At 35.1% G+C, this 12,239-nt stretch overlaps 1 long non-coding RNA gene across 2 annotated transcripts in view; it reads left to right on the top strand.

Annotated features, from left to right (window-relative positions):
* Positions 1–11,895, top strand: part of LOC116652899 — a 131,579-nt gene extending 119,684 nt beyond the window's left edge. The window contains exons 2-3 of one of the 2 annotated variants that reach the window (XR_004306098.1): positions 5,145–5,219; positions 11,715–11,895. This is a non-coding gene — a long non-coding RNA (uncharacterized LOC116652899). Of the gene's footprint in view, positions 1–5,144; positions 5,220–7,471; positions 7,643–11,714 lie in introns of those variants that run through there. The other variant, XR_004306097.1, reaches the window with a different exon arrangement.
* The last annotated feature ends 344 nt before the right edge of the window (positions 11,896–12,239 follow it).

Genomic DNA, 12,239 nt, shown 5'->3' with positions numbered 1-12,239 from the left:
TATTTGGCAGCTTCATTATGCCATATAGTGGATAAAGAGAAACACAGAAGATAAATTGGCACATAAAAACAACAAGGAGAAAATTAAAAGCGTGTCACTGTACATAAAACCAAGAAATAAAATAGTCCTTCCTTGTTTCTGAGTTAACAGCAAGATTTTCTCAGTTTCATTTATTTTTTCTTATGCAGTCTCTTGCTTGAAGTATAAGAAGGATAAAAACAGATTAACAAGAAATTGTGAAATTTTCTTGTGAAAATCCAGTCAGTCATCTCTTGTGCTGATCACTGAATATATGTAACATGAATATGTTATAGCTCTGTCAACTTTCACGTAATTGTAGACCTTCATATCAGTAAAAATCTGTGTATTGCTGGGATTTGTATTGTTTTTTTGTTGTCAGTTTTGAATTGTAATTTCGTCTCATTTATGCATGCATATATATACACATACAAATGGCCAAATGTCATTAAAAAAAGAATAATAATTTTTATGTGCTTTCCAAAGATACTGAATCCAGATTGTATGTATGAACTTGGTGCAACATGAAGATAGAAGTAGAAATGTAGAAATGTTTGTTCCTCGTCTCATGGGTTAATGTCAGTGTACCGAAAACCATACTGCAAAGAATAAGTGTCTCAAATTGCAACTTGGCTGGTTTCTCCATACATTAGGATGTTCCTAATGAAATACATTAGGATGTTCCTATTTTTGGTAACAGAATAGGGCAAGTTACCCATGGAAGACGAAGCTCATCCTGGTTGAGCAGAGCAAGCTTCAAGGCTCATCTAGACTATAGTCCTGGTCTAATGTTGACGGTAATCCCTCTTTGAAGAAGTTAGGCTCGATGGCCTCAAGAGATTGCCGTCAACCAAGTTTTCTAGGTCCTGTGATATTGGAATGTATACAATATTATAGAAGGATTTAACTGACTTGTCATGCAGGTGCAGTATCATTTTTGACATCTGACTCTTATGCTCACAAATGAGAAAATATCACAACAGTAGGTCCTGTTTATCTGATTACCTAACAGTACTCCAACATTCTTTACAACCCTACTGTATTTCAGCATACAGCTTTTAGAAGGCCTATGCTACTTTTTAATGTTTTGTGTGTATTCTTACTTAAATAAGTTTGTATTTAACATTTTTAAACACTGGATTGCCCAAATATGCCCTACTTTGTTCTGTACCAGTCGGCAGGCTGTCATCTCCTCATCAGTTCACACTTCTATATCAATAATAAAAACTAATCATAATGATGTAATATTTTCTCAAGCACATATATAAATATTAATGTGACTGAATTGAAAGCTCTCCAGAAAGGCCTCAGTAAACTGGATAATGACTCTCCACTTAGAGTACAGTTTTGAGAGCAATCATTTAAAACATCATTTAAGCTATTGGCTGCAGCTATTTCAGTTGTGTTCTTCCGCCCTCCCCCCCCGCCCTCCCTTCAGTGTCAGGAATCTTATGGTTACGTTGTATGCTTTTCAATTTATTACTTTGGAAAAGCTTTCTTTATCCATACTTTAATATATTCACATGTGAACAACTCGATCCCTCTTATCTTATTCACATCAAAGTCAAATTATGTTCATCATCCCACCTCAGGACACAATAATCCCTAAAAGTCTGATTCTGAAAATGTTGCTTATCTTCAGTTCTCTTGCAGTAGACCTACAATAACCTGTTAATTTGGATGAGGTCGTTTGAACATTCTGAAATGCCAGAAAGAAGTTATGGTAGTGGTGTGAAAATACATGAATTCCCAGCTGTGTGACTGAGCGGGGAAGGGAGAGGGGAAAAGGAAATCCTTAAATGAGAGTGATGTTTAACAGGACACAAATTCATAATGTTTTCAACTAAACCTCAAAGTACAGTGTATAATATTTATTTTGTTTTGAAGAACTTATTTTCCATAGAACTATGAATTTTGTCAATATTCTTCAATACTTTCCTGATAATATCCTATACCACCCTTCCTGTGTTTTAGCCTAGGACTTACATAAATTTTAACATAGTTAGGCTATACTAACATAGTTTTGAGTGCTAGTAATTCTATATTCACTTCTGAAATGCACTAAGTTGGTTTTATGTGTGCATGCACATAGAATCATAGATGACGAGGTACTTCACAACTAAGTACTTGACAGCTCAGCAAAGTACTTCAGAATTTACTCTTATATTCAGTCTATCGGTCCACTGTATTTAGCTAGATTTAAAAAAAAAAAAAAAACACGAAGAAATATGTATTGCTTTTAACAATGGCTGTATAGCAGGTATGCTTACACAATAACACTTCTTCAGTGTAGTTAAGTAAGATGTGACTGCAGCTTCCAGATAGACCTGGATTTGAATAAATTATAACTGTGTAAGAAGATTCTTTACTGCTTTTGTGCAGTCCATCCTTCATCCACCCTCAAAACTATTTCCATGAGTGTGTGTTCTAACTATAGGTATCCCTATTCATTGTAGGGAGTTGTAATAGATGACGTTTAAAGTCCCTTCCAATTCTAATGATTCTATGATTCTACATATTTATTTTGGTCTCTTGGGAACAATTGTGTATCAATATGTATTCATTACAGTTAAAAAATGATATTTGTACATGGATAGCTTGTGTCTGGACTTGGTTGCCTTGAAATCTGTACCATTTGCACAGACACTTGTGGAAATATTTTTGTTTGTTAGTAATTTTTTAATATGTAATTTAGAATGTCTAGTGTGTATACTTTGCATCTAAATTAGATCTAAGAGGACCTTTAATATTAATTGCTAGGGCTCTGTGAAGACAAAAGCGAAACATGTCTTGGGCATTTGCTTCTGGGCTGCTACTGGGCGGCTGCTGCAGGATTGAGAGTTATGATGGATGATATCTCTTCTGTGTGTTTGTATATCAAATTCTTTAAAAATGAAAAATAAAAAAGAAAGGATTTGATCAGGCCACTGAGAAAGGGTGTACTGTGTCTTTCTTTGCATGTGCTTGAGTGCATTCAGGAGATAAAAGATGCTAGGTGATTTGGACTGGAGAAAAGAGTATACAAGATAATAGAAAACAGAAATTACAAAGAAGAGTTGGCAGAAGCCACATTTTCAGTGATGGAAAGAGAAAATTTGTAAACTGAAGATTTTGTTGCTAACCAGAAAGTCATTATCGTCACTCAATCCAACCCTGGGAGAAAGAAAATAAAGTTTCTTCTTCTGTTCTTCCTATTTATGGTTATTCTGTGCTACCTTGTGATTCTAGTAAGTCATTTTAGTTTGCTTCTTAATAAAATAGAATTTTTCCATATAAAAATCCTTTTGGCGTTCTTGAAGAGGTCAGAATGGTGGCATTCAAACTTCTAATTAGTGTAGATCCAACAACAAGAGGGATATCCTAGCCTATGTCAAAGTGTCTGCACTTTATATAGACTTTCTTCAGTAACAGGTGGCATCCTACACAATGAAAAATTAGTTCCTGAGAATCCGTGCCTGAAATACCTGCCTTCTGGTAGTCCTGAAGGTGGTCAAAAAGAATATTACTCTAACTCTGATTTTGTTCAGTTCTTGTAAGATCACTCTTTAGAGGTACCTGTCTGAAATATGAGCAGTGTTTTCATTGACATTAAACCTAGAATGGTTGTTCAATAACTAAATGCATTATTTATATTGTACATTATTCCAATATCTTTTCAGCTTGAGTGTAACACAAATTATTTGTTAATTCTCTTAAATCATTGTTAGTTACTACTGCAGTATATGAGACCAAATATCAACTAGGGTACACACGCTATTGCTTATATGCGAGAAAGGAAATATGTTTTTATTGTTTGTTTCCAGTGGAAAGCTGACTGCTCTTCAGTGGCTTCTTTTGATTGGTTTTTGTAGGTACAAATTTGCCCTAATTAAAATGCAGAACACAAAAAAATTATTCAACTATTTCAGACTAAGCTAAGAAAGTGCTTATGCTATAAAGTTTTTGATGCTGCAGTTCATCTTCTGTAACATGTTTTGTAAGAGGAAAATACACAGCTTCACAACTTAATTCCTTTATGTTACTGAGTTTAAACAGCCTTCAAGGTTTGACCTTTCTGGAGGTCTTAGAGTGCTGCAATTCTTTTGTCTATGTTGTTTTTCGTAACAAATAAGGCATTTCTTTTAGAAGTTCATCAGCCTCTTGCAGAGCTTAGTTTTATCCATATATCTGCAGTTTCTTAGGTACTGGCAGAAACGTACCCTGACAGATTATAGCCTAAATTACTTGTCGTTCATTTTGTGCATTTTCATTTATTTACTCATTATTTCCTCATCTTGAAACATTTAAGATACAGGTCTTACTGTGCCTCTGTAGTTGGTCTGTGATTGCAACAGAGATTTAATGTCAGTGTCAGTGACCTTACATAACTAAAATTGCATCTTTTATCTTTCCTCTAGGCAGTTTACAGTGTTGTTTTTTTTTCTTTCTTTCCTTAGGCCCAAGCCCATAGATTTTTTCTTACATGATTAACATTTCTCTGTGTAAGAAAGGAATTACAGAATCAGGCCTTGTGCAGGTGTACATGCTCTCACGCATGGAGATTAAATTGCTTTGTTCTCTGTGTTCGTTGGCAATTCAGTCAAGGTGAACAATACTACAAGACAAAGAATGAGAAATAAAAGTATGCCAGGTGTTATTTCGGTGTTGAATGGAAAATGTAGAGTTTAATGTTTTCCTCTGTACATGAATAAAAGAGAAATAAAGGAAAGCAGAAAAGGATGCAAGTAGAATGCTACATAGTATTTGAAAATACATTCATATGAAATGGATCGAAATATAACCAGCTTTTCCTACTCCTCTTATTTGCATAAAACTTCAGTACTGGTGCCAAAAAGGTATTCTGTCATTGCTATTTCTTTATGGATATGTATTTTGTCATTTGTGTTGTAGAGAGCTATTTCTTTAGTTTATTATTTTTTATAAAATCCAATACTGTTAAATTAGGTATTTTGGAGAACATTCTAATATTTGTGATTGACAAAGCTGTGATATGTAAATCTGTCATCCAGTAGTTCACACAGTTTCACTGAGGGCAAAGTGCCTGCTGAAATGGAGGACTGATTTTGTACAGGCTTCTGACACATTTTTTGTCACTTCATTCACATTGGTTTTTATTATTATTGCAGAAAGGATTAATTCTACATCCTGAGAAGCTTCTCCATATGCTTGTGATGAGTATGAACCCCCAGTCTTCTGAACAGGTATCTATCTATATATGTATTTATTTAATTTTTATTATGGAGAGTCATAGAATTGTTGAGACATAAAGGGATCTCTGGAGTTCCTTTACACGCATTTTGCAGGGAAAAATGATAATGATTTTAAATATTTTTAAAATGAAACTTGGGGACAAACGTGTTACAAGATAAACTGAACATATTTGTTTCAAAATTTGTCCTTGCTATATACATTTAATCTTTATGCTTATTTAAATATTATCTTCCTATTTATTCTTCTAATGTGTAGATTGCTATGCTAGTTTAGGAAGACTTTATTTGGGACTTTGTTGATGGACTTCTACAAATAGTCATTCTCACAGATCACTGCTTTGGAATGTGGTGGAGAACAATGTCATCTGTTCTAGTCTAAGGTGCTATATCCTTCCAGTATGCTTTCTATCTAAAGGTAGCTGTAGATGAGCTGGCTTTTGTGTTGAGTCTTTCTGTGCTTTATATAAAGATGTTGCTAAGTTGGGTTATTAAACCATACTCTTACTAAATCATATAAAGATTCTGTTCAGTTATACACTTTAGATCATGTCATTTCTCTGTCCTTCTAGCATTTTCAGACCAAAGAAACCCTTTAGAAACCTGCTTAACCTCACTTAAAATTCTTCAAATACAACTTCTTTTGTCTTCTCTGTTTCCTCTTCAGATATGGCAGGTGTTGATAGACTGATTATGATTCTATTCTTAATCACCCTGGTAAATAATCTGAGCCTGTGAAGAGTGCACACTTTTGTTTCCATGGCAGCAGAGAAAAATGAAAGTTTGTAATTTTGAGTTTCTTATTGCCATTTTACAATTACTAGGGAAACTGTGTTTAGGTTACTGCTCTAACCTAGCACTTCTGAATTTTGGTACCCTACTTGTTGTTAAAATGTCTACATTAGCTTTTGGACTTGGCTGAGAGATCCTGGCAGCAGTCTTTGAATGTTATAGAAGTACCCATTAGTAGCTTAGATGAGTCAGGACAGAGACTGTATTTCTACAGGAGTGTCTTGTGTCAGGCCTCTTAGAACTAATCTTTGAGAACAGGAGGCAGAAAATACACCCTCAATTGTGGATGCACTGAGAGGATTTACAGCAATATAATGCTATGTACAAATATTACTGGACTGGAAAGACACATGAGAAGGCAGCTCTATGCCTGAAGTCCCATATTAGATTTTCTTGTATGAAAATCTGCTGTGAAATAAGTTAAGTTTTGCAATTATTTTCTAAGGAATAATAAGAGTTAGAATTGCTCTTCACCTCTCTTTCTGTGAATTTATATTTGTAGGCAACTTTATGCCACAAAGTGTACCTAAAAGTTTTCTGCTAAAATGCTATTCATGCTATCTGGTAAAGTGGCTACATCAAATGCTATCAAATATATTTTATGAAATGCTATGGTAAAAAGCTGTGAAATATATCTCATACAGTGCTGATACAATGCTGTGAAATGTACCTCATAAAGTGCTATGAAACCTGTAACTTCCAGAGCACTGATCAAACTGTGAAGCAAATTAATTTGAATGGTACCTAGTCTTATAGTACTCTTAATATTTTTATTTAGAAAGTAGCATAATTCAGATCTCCCAGGTGAAAGTGAAAGAAAAACAACAGCTCAAAACCATAATTTTGAGCGCTTTATGAGAAGAAAATGCATTGACAAGTTGACTGCCTAGGAGTCGGGTGGATCAGGAACTAGATAGGGAGAGAGAGAGAACATATTATAAAGCACATTGTCCCTGTGGTAGTATGAATTGGTTCCTCAGGCTGATCTAAATCCTATTCATCCTCTCCAAGGTAGAGAGGAATAACCTTAAACAATATTTGTGTCTGTCAGCAGATCATGAATGTTTCATTTGGTAAAAAGCACAGTTTAACCAGCTCAACTTTATTTTTAATATTACACATAAACAGAAAAAATATGGCTAACAACAAAAAGGCAATATTTAAGTGTTCCTTCAGAAAACACCATGACTGTGCAGTCTCCCTAGAGTATTTTTAGATGCAAGAGTTGGGAAGAATGATGACTTTCAGAGGAACCTCATTATCAGAGTGGTAATAATTTGATTATTCCTGTGTCTACTGCTCACAGTAAAATACATTTTGGTGGTTACATTCAAGGTCAGAATTCTCCTTTGCTTTTCTGTATGTGAACATATGAAATAAGCACTTCCGTGAGGCTTGTACTTTATTGTTAGCTTCTCAGAAACTTTTTCTTCCTTATTCTTCTTTTGTTTCAGCATGGCCTGGTGTCTGAGATGCCTGTCCATTCTAAGTGGCAGAATATTTTGCAGACACCTAAAAAGACTTCCTGAATCCTCAGAAAGAAGAGTGATTCCACTCATATGTTTATCTCCAAGTTGCATGATACGTGGCATAAAACTTCTGTCACAAGGAAAAAAAAGCTTCATGTATATGATTTAAAGTAATTTAGGGATGAAAAATTTATTAGCAACACATAATTAATCAGCTGCATCAGTAATAGAACAGAAAAATCACTTTAAAGTTAAATAATTATTAGGTGTTTAAGAAAACCTACAAATTTGTAAACACACCTCTATGCTTAATAATCCTCCATAGTGATAGTGTCCCTCGCTAGCATTACAGGTATACCCCCCTGTGCTGTGGGTAATTAGTATCAATTGGCCTTGATATCAGCTGGTCTCATGAGTCTGTGTGCCAGTTCAGTAACTCTTAACCACAGAGATAACCATACTTTTTTTTTTTTAGCCTATGTTTATGATAATCCCTACAGAATCCATGAGCTGTGGTAGGCCTTAAGCTTTTTAGCCTTGGTAAGCAAATCAGTTAACTGTCTGTATTAAAGCAACAATGTGGCCAAAAAAACCTTTAGCTGAAAAGCCTGTCTAAAAGCATAATTCGGCCAGATTCTCAGAGCTTTAAAGATGTGGGAGGTAGTATCCTTTCCAGTATTTCACACCGGGGATAAGAAACTGTATTATGTAGAGGACTAGAAATGTTGCAGGCAGCATCTTGATATATATCAAGTCAAATACCCAAAATGTGTTTACATAAGACAAAGATTTAATTTGATGGTTGTTTGGGTTATCTTAAAAGACTTACAGGTTTTGATTCCTATTCATTTAATTGACTGTTTTAGAAGATGCAGCTTTGAGAAAGCTGAAGAGTGAAATCCCTTTATCTGTCCTCTGGCTTGTTTCAACTCTGGCAACATCTACAATTATCTGTTGGGCTTTAACCAGAAGGAAGGAGCTATTGAAGAGAGAAGATGGTTCTGTCTGCTGAGAACATTGACAAGAATGCCAACCGGGTTGCAACTTTCTGAGCCAGTAACATCAAAGGGAACTGTGCTTTCATTTCAGTGCAAGTCACGGATGTTTAGCCAGCGATTCTGCAAAGGTCTGTGCCTTGGCAGTACCTTAACCTAGTTTGTGCCAAGTTTTGTCAGCAGCAAAAAGGTTCACATGTGTAAGGGGTTCTTTAACTTATTGAGAGACATTTCTGGCACAAATTGCAACCCAAAAATCTAAAAAGGCTATAGACATCCCTCGAGGGTCTTGCAAGGTCTGAATCTATATAGTACACAAGAAAAACAAAACAAAACAAAACAAAACAAAACAAAACAAAACAAAACAAAACAAAACCCTCAAGTTTCTATCAGAAAAGGTACAGATTATATGTGTGTAAGCTAATAATATGATTTTCCTGAAACTGCCACTACTGAAGATAAGAGGACACATCAGCAAAGAAGTCTGTACTTGGTTTGTGGGAGTGTGGTGTGGAATTACAGTCCTTCTAAAACAATAGGGAACTTTGATTTAAGGTTGTCCAGCATAAGTAGCAGAGAGGATGATGCCAGGTAACAGAATGTATGTCTGCAGGTAATTTTTTTACATTGAATGAAGTTCCTAAAAATTCTGTTGACTTCAAACTCTTCCTGTTTCATATTTGTTTTTTGCACAGAGGAAGGACTGCAGAAAGGCTTTCTTGAGAGGCTTTTTTCAGATGTGCCATTGTGTCTATCTAAAACATACTCCTCTCTCAAACAACCTTGTTCTTTCTATTACAGTAATACTTAAAGAATCAATCAGGGATCGAGACACCATTGTGTCAGATAAAAGGTTGAAGACAATCCATGCCCCAAGGAGCAATTCTCTGGATATGACAGTGGTCTTATTCTATAACAGGACACCAGGAACCACTTTCAGTACTTTAATTGCTATACACAGTAGTAACTGAAAAAAACCCCAAACCTGTTTTAACCATGGCTGAGCTTTTCAGCTTGTTGTCCTCTCTCCCCAGAGAATGTGAGATTTAGATCAGACAACCTATACAGACTCTGTGCATGTGGTCTCAGGGGATGGTCTGTGGATGTGCTTTTCAAGAGAAGAGCATAAGCAAGGGAGAAAAAAAAATGTGCTTTATGTGTAACTGACTTATTTTAAAGGTGCTGAGTGTCAGAAGATGCTTAAACACTTAGGCATTAAGACATTTTAAAGCTTTGAAATTAAAATATGTATTTCAGAATATTACACTTGGAAAAAAGGAAGAAAAAAAAAGATAAAATGCAAAGGAAAGAAAGAAATGCAAAGGAAAGAAAAGACTTTGTGCCTGAGATAGATTGGAAGCTGAATGTTTCTGAATCTAGATGAAACAAAGGTCAAGTCATGCTGTTGGTTTTTGTGTTTCTACATGAGAATTGCTAGTTATATGAGTGACAAAATTATTGTACTGATAAATGGAAGAAATATCTAACACAATGGAAAAGAAGAACAAAAAGGAAAATAGGACAATGAATAATCTGTCATACATTGCTCATCTTCATTTCTTTATTGTTAATATCACAGCTTCATAAATTCAGTATGAAAAAGCTTTATATAAATATAATTTAATTGAAAAGTGAAAAACAATATTGTTAATATATCAGTTCCTGTGTAACTATCTGTATTTATAGAAGATATTTATATGGGAAAGTATAATTTTGTGATATATTATTGCAAGAAAATCCATGAAGTCTGAATGACCTTCTCCTCAGGTGCCACGTCAAAAGTGCATATATGAGCCTGGAGCTCAAACAAATTTGTAAGTGTAGTGAAAGTGAATTTAGGAGTTAGAATATTGGGAAAAGATCTTTAAGGATACAGACCAAATGTACAAGCCTAAGTACACTGTCAATGGTTTCTATTATATAACTTGAAAATCAAGAGACATGAAAGAAGTTACAGCTGCATGATGTCTTGAAATCAAACATTTGTTGCTGTAAAAAACAGCATTCACATTTTTGGGTAACTTAACTATGTATTACTTAGATAAATTGATTTATATACAATCTAATATAAAAATGGAACCTATTTGGTCCCACCTGACAGTGAAGTCAGTGTCTGGGCAGTCTTTTGACTTCAGTCCTCGGAAGACTACTGTATAAACTACGTGCACTTTAAGTTGGCTCACTTCAGTGATTAAAAACTTTAGCACCTGAGTGTCAGAGGGAAAGTTATTGGCTGTTTCAAGTTGCTGTGGGACTTGAGGCTGTAATGAGTAATAAAAACAGTGGACATAAAAGCCAGGATTGTTGATTTCAGAAGAAATCCTGAAATGACACCTAGGAAATGTGGATCTTACCTAAGATGCTATGAAAAATGGATTTTTATTGCTACAGAATGCTAATGTAGTTAGTAAAACCAAGGAAAGTATTGGAAATTCTATACTGTTTAAAACTATATAGCATGAGAAATGTAATATTGTAGCTAGAAGTACAAATTACTTTTCTTTCACTGCCACAGCTGCTTTTGTAAATGCAATGCTCATGTACTTCGTAATGGATACTGGAAATTTAGGAATGCTGATTCAATAAGAACTCTTATTCCCTTACCAACACTGTCTTGTCTCATACTCACCTACTCACTCCAGCTGGGAAGTGTAACATAACCTGAGGCATTAATTATCTGCTTGGCTACTCTATTACACATCTTGAGCTTCAGAATCTCAAGGTTTGATGTTTTTATGTCTTTGTATACTCCTGCTAAGCCCAGAGTGATACTAAGAGAAGCATTTGACTTGTACAGGGAATGCTGATGGGTAAATCAGAACAGAACCGAGGTACTGAAAAACTGCAACAGCTTATAAAGTAGTATATTTTGGAATTCTTTTGTAGCAGACATTATCAGCAGCTATTAAGAAAATCTAGCTATCACCAATCCATTCAATTTAATCAACCGTATATTAAAATACACAGCCACCGTTATCAAAGCAATGATCTGTGAGTTCTAGTTTTGAATGGCAGAGACCAACAAGAACAGATACACAAATTAGTTTAGTTCAAGTAATTGTGACAGAGTCAGTCCCCACATCTCTGTGAGCAATTAATCCTGGCTCCAGTGAAAAGAGGATCTTGGCCCATCAGATCCAGTCTATGAGGTGTGAGATCCATCCAGTCTTCTTTTGTACCAATTCCCAAACATTATAGCCAACCAAAACTTCATATCTCTCTTCTTTCTAAAGTCACAGCATGATTGCCAGAAATAGAAGAAAACATGGAGTCTCAGCTTGTAGAAGAAAAGGTATTTTCAATGGGAAAATGAGTACACATGGTACTGTCAAACAGAAAGATGTCTTTGAATTGCAAAGGAAAGAAGAAAGAGTTTGAAACTAAAAAAGATTGTGTGCCTGAGATATATTGGAGTCTGAATGTTTCTGAAGCCAGTTAGTTTTGCTTGAGGCAAATACAGCTTTCTCATTTCAAACAAATGATATCTGGTCATCTAATATTTGGGTAGGGGCTCCTGTTGAAGAACCAAACGTCCTTAAGAGTCTCTGTAATTTAAAATTTTATTCCTGAATAAAAGAAACACAGAATATACATACTTGGGTACATTTTATAATATAAGGTATTAAATATACATAAGGTTTCATAAAAAAAGGAGCACAGGGCTGTGTCAAAACATACCATGGCCTCTGGGAAAGTGGAGCATGCTCAGAGGCATAATTAAAGTGTTAGCACAGGCTCCACGGGTGTAAGAAATAGTC

Source organism: Coturnix japonica, chromosome 2 (genome assembly GCF_001577835.2).
Source record: "Coturnix japonica isolate 7356 chromosome 2, Coturnix japonica 2.1, whole genome shotgun sequence".
NCBI lineage: Eukaryota > Metazoa > Chordata > Aves > Galliformes > Phasianidae > Coturnix > Coturnix japonica.
Note: the sequence above shows the minus strand (reverse complement) of the source record. Positions and strands in the feature narration are given on the sequence as shown.